At 60.5% G+C, this 7,622-nt stretch overlaps 1 pseudogene; it reads right to left on the reverse strand.

Moving 5' to 3' along the window:
* Positions 1 to 222: 222 nt before the first annotated feature.
* The window catches only part of LOC116872443, an 11,445-nt pseudogene continuing 4,045 nt past the window's right edge, over positions 223 to 7,622 (reverse strand).

A 7,622-nucleotide genomic window follows, 5' to 3' on the forward strand; every position in this document is an offset into this window, starting at 1 on the left:
CTCTGGGGGCTGTGATGGGCCCCAAACCAGTTGTGGGGTCTTGCCCCAGCCTGCCAAGCCTGCTTGCTCTGAACCCCCTTCCCCTTTGCCTAGGTTCATAAGTTCTTCTAAGGCTTCAAAACCTTAGAGCATTTTATAAGAGAAGGACTTGGAAGGGGTCATCTGGTGCGTTTAGGCTCAGGCGGGTCAGGGGGAAGCAGGACACTGCTCATCAGAAGGAGATGATGTTTTAGGCTGTATTAATGAAGGCACGATGTCTAGAATTAAGGAGGAGACACCACCCTCTTGTCTGCACTGGTCAGGCGACACCTGTGCCTTAGGTCCTGCGTGTCACCCTTTAAAGGAACCAGGGAGGGCGAGTGGTCTGGGTCTGGTCCTGTCCATGTCTTGCCTCCTGGAACATGGAAGGCAGCTCCGTGGCTCCAAGGGAAGACGTGAGAACCAGAACCCCAGTTGTGCGTGTGTAACATCTGCTGCTGAAGAGGCCTCCTGAGGGAAAGGCCCACCTGTGGAGAAACATAGCTGTTCGCACGCGGGATCCCAGAAGCAGGGCCCAGGAAGTTGAGGTCTTGCAGAACTGGAAAATGCTGGACATTTCTAGACCCCAGACAGTGAGAGATGGGATTTTGTTAAAGCCCCCGAGGAAAAGACCAGGGGACCGTGTTAGGAACAAGTGGCCCTGCCTTGCATGTCATGGTCTTTGTGCTCAAGCCTGGGAGCCCCAAGCAGGCGTCCCCACGACGACCGAGGCACAGACGTGTGCACATCCATTAGCAACAAATGCAGCGTGAGAAGTGTGTCAGGAGGAGCACATGGAGAAGGTGGACAGCAGGAGGGGCTGGTCCTCACCTCGCAGCCGTGCTCACCCACCCCGGGGACGTCGGACCGTGACTTGGGTGGGAAACACATCTGTCTTGTCTTACAGCCCTGAGATAGGAAGGTTAAGCAGCTGGCAGTCGCTCTGCTTGACACAGAGGGGCCAAGGTATGGACGGACAGACGTGGGAAGGGCAGACCGAGGCCCTTATATGCGCTCTGGTCCTGAAACCCGCCCTGAGCGTGAGCTCACGTAGGCCCCTTCCTGTTTCTCTAGCCACCCTCGATCTCCTCTGTGGGGTTGTCATTGTCCCCGTGACTAATGAGCCATATGGGGAGGGGGCGGCCAATTAGCTGGTTCCCGGAGCCTCGCAGAAGCCTGGAAGCCCCACCCGCCCACTGCGAGATGTGGCAGAAGTCCCAGTCAGGAAGCCCGGAGAGCCAGCAGCCATCTGGAAAAGTCCATCTGTCCCAAAGCAGCAAATACGAGCCCCCCATCACGAGAGGGGCGTTCTCAATTTAGACCGGGGTTGAACGGTGAACCATCCCATCCTGGGGTCAGAAAACATGTGCGACCTCTCTGGTTTCTGCTTTCATGCAGGAGGAAGGCCGGTGGCTGCCCGGGCCCCGACCGCCCCCGCGGGCCGCCTGTGCGGCGTGATGGGGCAGTGGTCGGTGGCATTGGAGCTCCTCGGCTTGTGGAACTGGCCTTGCCTCGCTGCAGAGCTCAGCTCCGGAGGGGGCCCAGCGGAGAGCAGGGCAGGAAGTTCAAAGTCCTTGATCCAGGACCCCCAGGAGGCGCCGGCTCGGGGCCGGGACGTCAGAGTCAAGGGCAGAGGGCACATCCCAGCTAAACAAAACCCCCAGAACCATGCCAGACAGGCTGGCGAGGCCCCTGAGGCAGCGGCCTGCGCTCCTGAGTGGGGGGTCCCACGTCTGAGGAGCTCAGGCCTGGCGGGCGGCCGGGCGGTGCAGCGGCGTCTGCGGGTGGCCGGCCCGGCTCTGCTGCTCTGGGCTTTGGGCCGTGTGAGCGCGATGGCGGAGACGCATTCCCGCTCGGGCCTGCGTTCCCGGCGCCGGCAGCATCCACTTGTGCGCGAGCGTGGCTGTTCTGAGCCTCCGTTCACTTGCCCTCAATCACCCAACAGTACCCCGACCTGCCTGAAACCCGCAGGCGATGGGTTCTAGGCTGGCCTGCCCCCCAGAACCATCCGGGAGGGTCTTAAAAATAGAGTCGGGGGCTCATTCCAGACTACAAGACCGAGATCTCAGCGGGCAAGAGGCTCTGTGTCTGCGGACGGCTTCCTGCTGCCTCTATGACAAGCCATGTGGGAAAACTCACGCGCCACGTCGGCGGGCGTCTCCGTGGACCCCCTGTCCCCCTTGCGCCCATGAGTCCTTGGAGCACAAGGCCAGAGCAGGCCAAAGCAGAAGCAAATCGGAGCACTAAGAACGCGGAGTCGGGACCGGGTTAGCACACAGTGGCGTGACATGCGGTGTCGTGATCTCCGTGTTTCCCATACAGGGTCACTTTCACAGAGAACTCTACATGCTTGGAACTGGCAAACTCACCCCGGAACTTATTTCTGGAGAAAACTTCACAGATAAGGGAAAGCCGTGGCATAGACGTGTTCCTTACAAAGTCACAGGTCTACCCAGTCCCCACCAGGAGGAGGGTGACAGTCCCCTCGAATGAATCCAGGGTGACCATTGAAACAAGGTGACCGGGGGAGCCCCAGGGGGAGGGAAACTGCAGTCTGAGGACATGCTCCCCGGAGTCCATGAATGGATGAGAAAACAGGGACCGGCTGCCTTATGAACTCACGACAGGCATGGGACCAGGTTCAGAGATTCTCTTCGGAGCCAGTGGTGGGGACAGGGGGTGCATGGGACAGGGGGTACAGGGGATGGGGGTGCAGGAACCGTCGGGGCGGGGTGTTGCTTGGACAGAGCCCATCCTCCCGGGGGCCGCGGCCCGGCACAGCACAGGCAGGAGGCTGAGCGGGCTGGGGCCGCAGCAGCGCAGCAGAGGGCTCTCGGACAACACCAGACTGAAGCTGGGGCTGGGGACGACGACCTGGAAAACAGACGGGAGGCACCCAGAGCACACTGCCCGCGCGTGCGAGGGGAGACCTGGGAGCAGGGGGGCAGGGTGGAGGGAGTCCCAGCAAGCCTCACGCACCCCTCCCAGCACAGGCACAGTGGCAGAGGGGAAACCTTAGAAACCCCAAGGAAAAGGGTCATGTGCCTTCAGAGGAGAAACCCTAAGAACTTGTGTAGAAACAAGGGCATCTCGGGGCACCCAGGCGGTGGGGGGGTCCGTCGGTGGAGCGTCTGCCTTCGGCCCGGGTGGTGATCCCGGGGTCCCAGGGATCGAGCCCGGCATCAGGCTCCCTGCTCGGCGGGGATCCTGCTTCTCCCTCTCCCTCTGCCCCTCCCTCTCACGCGTGTTCTCACATGCCCTGCTCCCTGCTCGCTCTCAAATAAATAACTACAAAATCTTTAAAAAGAAAAGAAATACCCCTCCCCCACACACGTGGGGCTCCAAGGGCCCTGCCCCCTAGTTCTCTTGCTTATTTCATCCCCCAGACGCCCACACAGGGCAGATCTCGCCATCACCGAAATGTCCCCATTTGGGTTTAGGAAACTCTGCCTTGGTATTTTTCCTTTTAAAATTAATGCGTGGTTTCTGAAAGCTACAAAACAAAACCAAACACAGTGTAACTCTTCCCTGATCACTGGTCATTTACGTCTGGTTATCGATCTCGCTTTTCCACTCCCAAGACCTGCAAATCCTCACAGTCAGCTCTCCGGGGTCTTTGACGACGGCATGTTTAATTCATAACGACCCTCGACACTAAACTCGACCTCAAACTGCAATAATAAAGTGTAAAAGATTCAAATCCCTTCTTGGCTGTTTGATCGTCTAATGAACAGAATCGTCCTCATGCTAATTAGTTTTTAGAAACCTGAGTAATTTCACTCAGAAAGGCAATGAGCCCACAGCCCCGCAGGCGCCCCGCGGAGATGCGCACTAAGATTTCCACGCAGCGTTACGAGACCAAGTTACTTACACGTCTAAGGTGGGATTCGTGGGACTTTCTCGGCAACAGGGCAAATTCTTTAAACATAAGTGTGAGATACCAAACCTGTCCAGATGCCTGAATGCAGAAGTCCTAATTCTATGACTTGTGTGAATGATATCTACACTTAATTCGCGTCTTCCCGGGTTTCTAGGAGGATTTCCTCCTAAGGAATAAGGCATCGTCCCAGTGAGCAGACATGGCTTTCCCTGGAGACTGCGGCCAGGACCCGGTGGGTCTGGCCAGTGGCTGGGCTGCAGAGGACCGCACCGAAGCAGGGACCCGCGATGGGAAGGAAGGGCGGGCACGTTGCCCCTGTTCCTGGACCCAGGGAGTGCGCGTTCCTTATAGCCGTGGACACGGCACGTACTCGAGAGTACACCTCGTGAAAAGTGTGGCCCCGATATTTTTATCCCGGTGGAGCCAGTGGCAGATCGCCACCCGGGAGAAGAAACAGGGCCCCAAGCAGGTTGTCTGCATCCCACCCACGAAAGCCATCGCTGTCTTGGTTTCCTTGTGTCTGTTTACGTCCCAAACACACAACCCCACGTACCACGTACCATGGACCGTCTTAACTTCGAGAACAGCTTGGCGTGCGGCGAGCTCCCCAGCCCACGCTACTGAATCTGGCTTCGTTGCCGCCCTGCCTGGGCGCTCACGTATCTGCATCCTTGGCCGCGCTCGCTGGAGCGCGCCACAGCGCTCCCGTCCTTGGGGAGCAGAAGTGTCGGCCTGTGGGGGTGTGTGTGCTCAGTTTCCAGCATTCACGCCAAACTCTTTCCCAGGTTGGTGGCATCAGTCCCCAGCTCTCGGCCGGTGCGTGAGAATCCGCCCAGAGCCCAGCATCCCTGCAGCAATCCGGCCGTCCGTGTGAGTGAGCGATAGGACCTCCTTCTGGTTCTAATTCCCATTTCCCCGAGAACTCATCAAACCGAGAACTTTGTAAAAATATGTTAATGCTGTAGATATCATCTTTTGGGAAGCGTCTGGTCAAATCTCTTACCTACTTCGTACTGGGCTGTCCTAATGTTCTGATTGATCTTAGGGGTTCTGCAAATTCTGGACGCGACGCTGCTTTTCCTTTCAATAGTTTGCCATAGGGAGAATCATAGACCCGCTGCCACAGTTTCCCACCCTAATCCCCACACCTCGTGGACTGTGTCACCTTGCATTGCCAAAGGGAGTTAGCAGATGGCATGAAGTTAAGGACCCCAAGATGGGGGATGGTCCTGGGTGGTACAGGGGACCGACCCGACCTCCTGTCCTTCCAAGCAGAGAGGCTTTCCCAGATGTGCTCAGAGGGAGACGGGGCCCCGGGAGCAGGGCCGGGAGGAGATGTCGCGGGCTGTGAGGCTGGGGGAAGGGGCCTCCGCCAAGGAATGCCAGTGGGCTCTAGAGGCAGGGAAAGGCAGAGAATCAGACGTCCCCCTCGAGTCCCCAGAAGGAACACAGCCCTGCTGGTGACTCACGTCCTGCCCAGTGAGACCCAGGTAGGACTTTGAATGCACAGAACGCGTTTCCGTCCCTCTAAGCCACCAGGGCTTTGGTAACGAGCTGCGGCAGCCGCGGAAGGCGGGTCGTCCGCATGGTGGAGCTAGTGGCTCTGGGACGTCCCTTCTACTCTCATGAGGTGCTCTTTGGTAGACGCAGGCTTGGATTTCAACGTGGTCCAATGATTGGCCGGTGCCCTGGTGTCTGCTGCTTCTAAAATCCCAGTTAAGGGTCAGTCCCTGGCCTGAGGACGGGAAGCGGTCCTCGCTCGGGGTCTGCGGGGACCTGGGGCTGCGGCCTGCGCGGCGGCCCTGCGTCTCTCAGCGGGTGCGGGGGTGCCTGCCCAGGGCTGTCCAGCTGCTCTCTGACCAGCTGAAACGTTCCTATGGAAACTTCTCCCCCTTTCTGAAGAGAGTTTTCTAGGTTCAAAGGGAGCTTTGGGGCGGCGTGAAGATGCTGTGGAGTGGGGGGGCTGCAGGAGACTTGGGGTGAGCGGGGCTTCCGGGTCAGTCAGGGGGGTGTGAGACTGGGGACTGCTCAGCAGGGGACCATCTCCCCAATCGAGCGAGCTCAGAAGCCCCCGCTGAGCCAGAGCTGTGGCCGAGGCCCTCGGTGACCGCTCTCAGAAACGCAAATGAAACCACAAAAAGATAAAAAACAAAACCCGGGTCTGTGGGAAAGCAAACCCTGAAAAACATCCCCTTCCTGCTGTGGCGCCGCGGGTGTGCGCGTCGGGCACACGGATGGGCCAGAAGGGCTCGGAGACGGCCGGGTTCCCGGGGCTGGGCGGTGAGGGGCAGCAGGGGCGGCGGATGCCGGTTTTCACTGGGGCCAGCGTCGCCACTCCGGGGGGCTCGCCGCCGCACCTTCATCTCCGACCCCTCCTAGCTGTGACTGCGCCCCCCCCGACTTCCAGCTGATGCCAGTTCGCAGAGCGCTTATGGGCACCCCCTGCAGAGATGGTTCAGGGAGGACAGGTGACCCCCGGGGCACCCCCAGCTGGTACCGCTCTGCTCAGGAGAACTCAGCTCATCGTCCTGGTGCGACCTCAGAGAACCAGCTGCTCTGGGGAGGGGTGTGCGGTGCTGGTGTGGAAAGGAGCTTCAGGAGCCTGAACCCTGAATCCCAGTAGCGCCTCCCTCCCTCTGCGGGGGCGTCCACGGAGCTCCCGGGGAGGGACAGTCTGCCCAGGCCTCAGAGGCACACGACCCCTCCTTCCCACGGCGCATTGCCTCCGCTGCTCCCCAGGACCCTAAGGACTGCCAGAGCTGTCCCCTCCCTGGCCAGTGTCTTTAGTCCCCTGCCTGGGCTGCTGTGGTCACCCCCAGCGGAAGCAGCAAGCCTTACCCGGGGCTGCCTGCTCCGTCTTCAGCCGTGCGCAGGAAGCCCAGCCCCACCTCGGCAGCGCCACCCCCCACCCCCCGCAGCCTCCCTAGACCCCTACAAAATGGCAGCAACAGGCCCTGCCCGGGGCTTTCCTCGGCCTCCCCCATGAGACCATGTGACTCACGGTGCACAAGCTCCCAGGCTCCTCTTACCTGCTCTGCCCACCCGAGCGCACAGCTTTCCACAGCCCCGGGCTCCAGAGTTCAGGGGCTCCTGTCGCAGGAGTTGTCAGGGCCTTCAGGGAACGCAGGTCCGCGGCATCCCCGGGAGCGCGCTCTGTAGGAGGTGTCCCGTGCCACGAGCACAGTCCGGAAACCAGGCTCGAGGAACTGGTGTGAGATCGCGTCTTCTTCCGCAGGCCCATGGGGAGGAGGGTGGGGGCCTCAGGCCCCACACACCGGCTGCTCGCTGTCCTGCGGGCACAGATGGAGAAGCTGGGACTCAGGGTGCGGAAGCCCCAGCCCAGGGTCGCCCGGCACACACTGGGCCGGGCTCGACCGGGACGCAGGTCCCCTTTCCTATGCAGCCTGCACGTCTCGGCCTCGCCCGCCGTCTTGAACGAGCTGTAATCGGCCAATTGGCAGTTGCCCTTGAAGTCTGCAGGGTCTACACAGAGCCCTGCTGGGGTCCAGGGCCCAGGGGCCCCACCACTTGGGAGAGGCCTTGTAGCTCAGGGGGATTGCAGCCTGGCTTCTGCTCAGTCCCTCGGAGCACACCAGGCACGTGTGGGCAGCCTGTGAGGCAGACAGATGTGGCAGTGGCCTCCAATCCCGGCGCGCCCACGGCAGACCCCCCGACACCCTCAGTGGCAAGGGCGGGGCACGGGGAAGCCCCGGGTGGATGGGCA

Source organism: Lontra canadensis, unplaced genomic scaffold, assembly GCF_010015895.1.
Source record: "Lontra canadensis isolate GAN:19392208 unplaced genomic scaffold, GSC_riverotter_1.0 scaffold30, whole genome shotgun sequence".
In the NCBI taxonomy this organism is placed as follows: Eukaryota; Metazoa; Chordata; class Mammalia; order Carnivora; family Mustelidae; genus Lontra; species Lontra canadensis.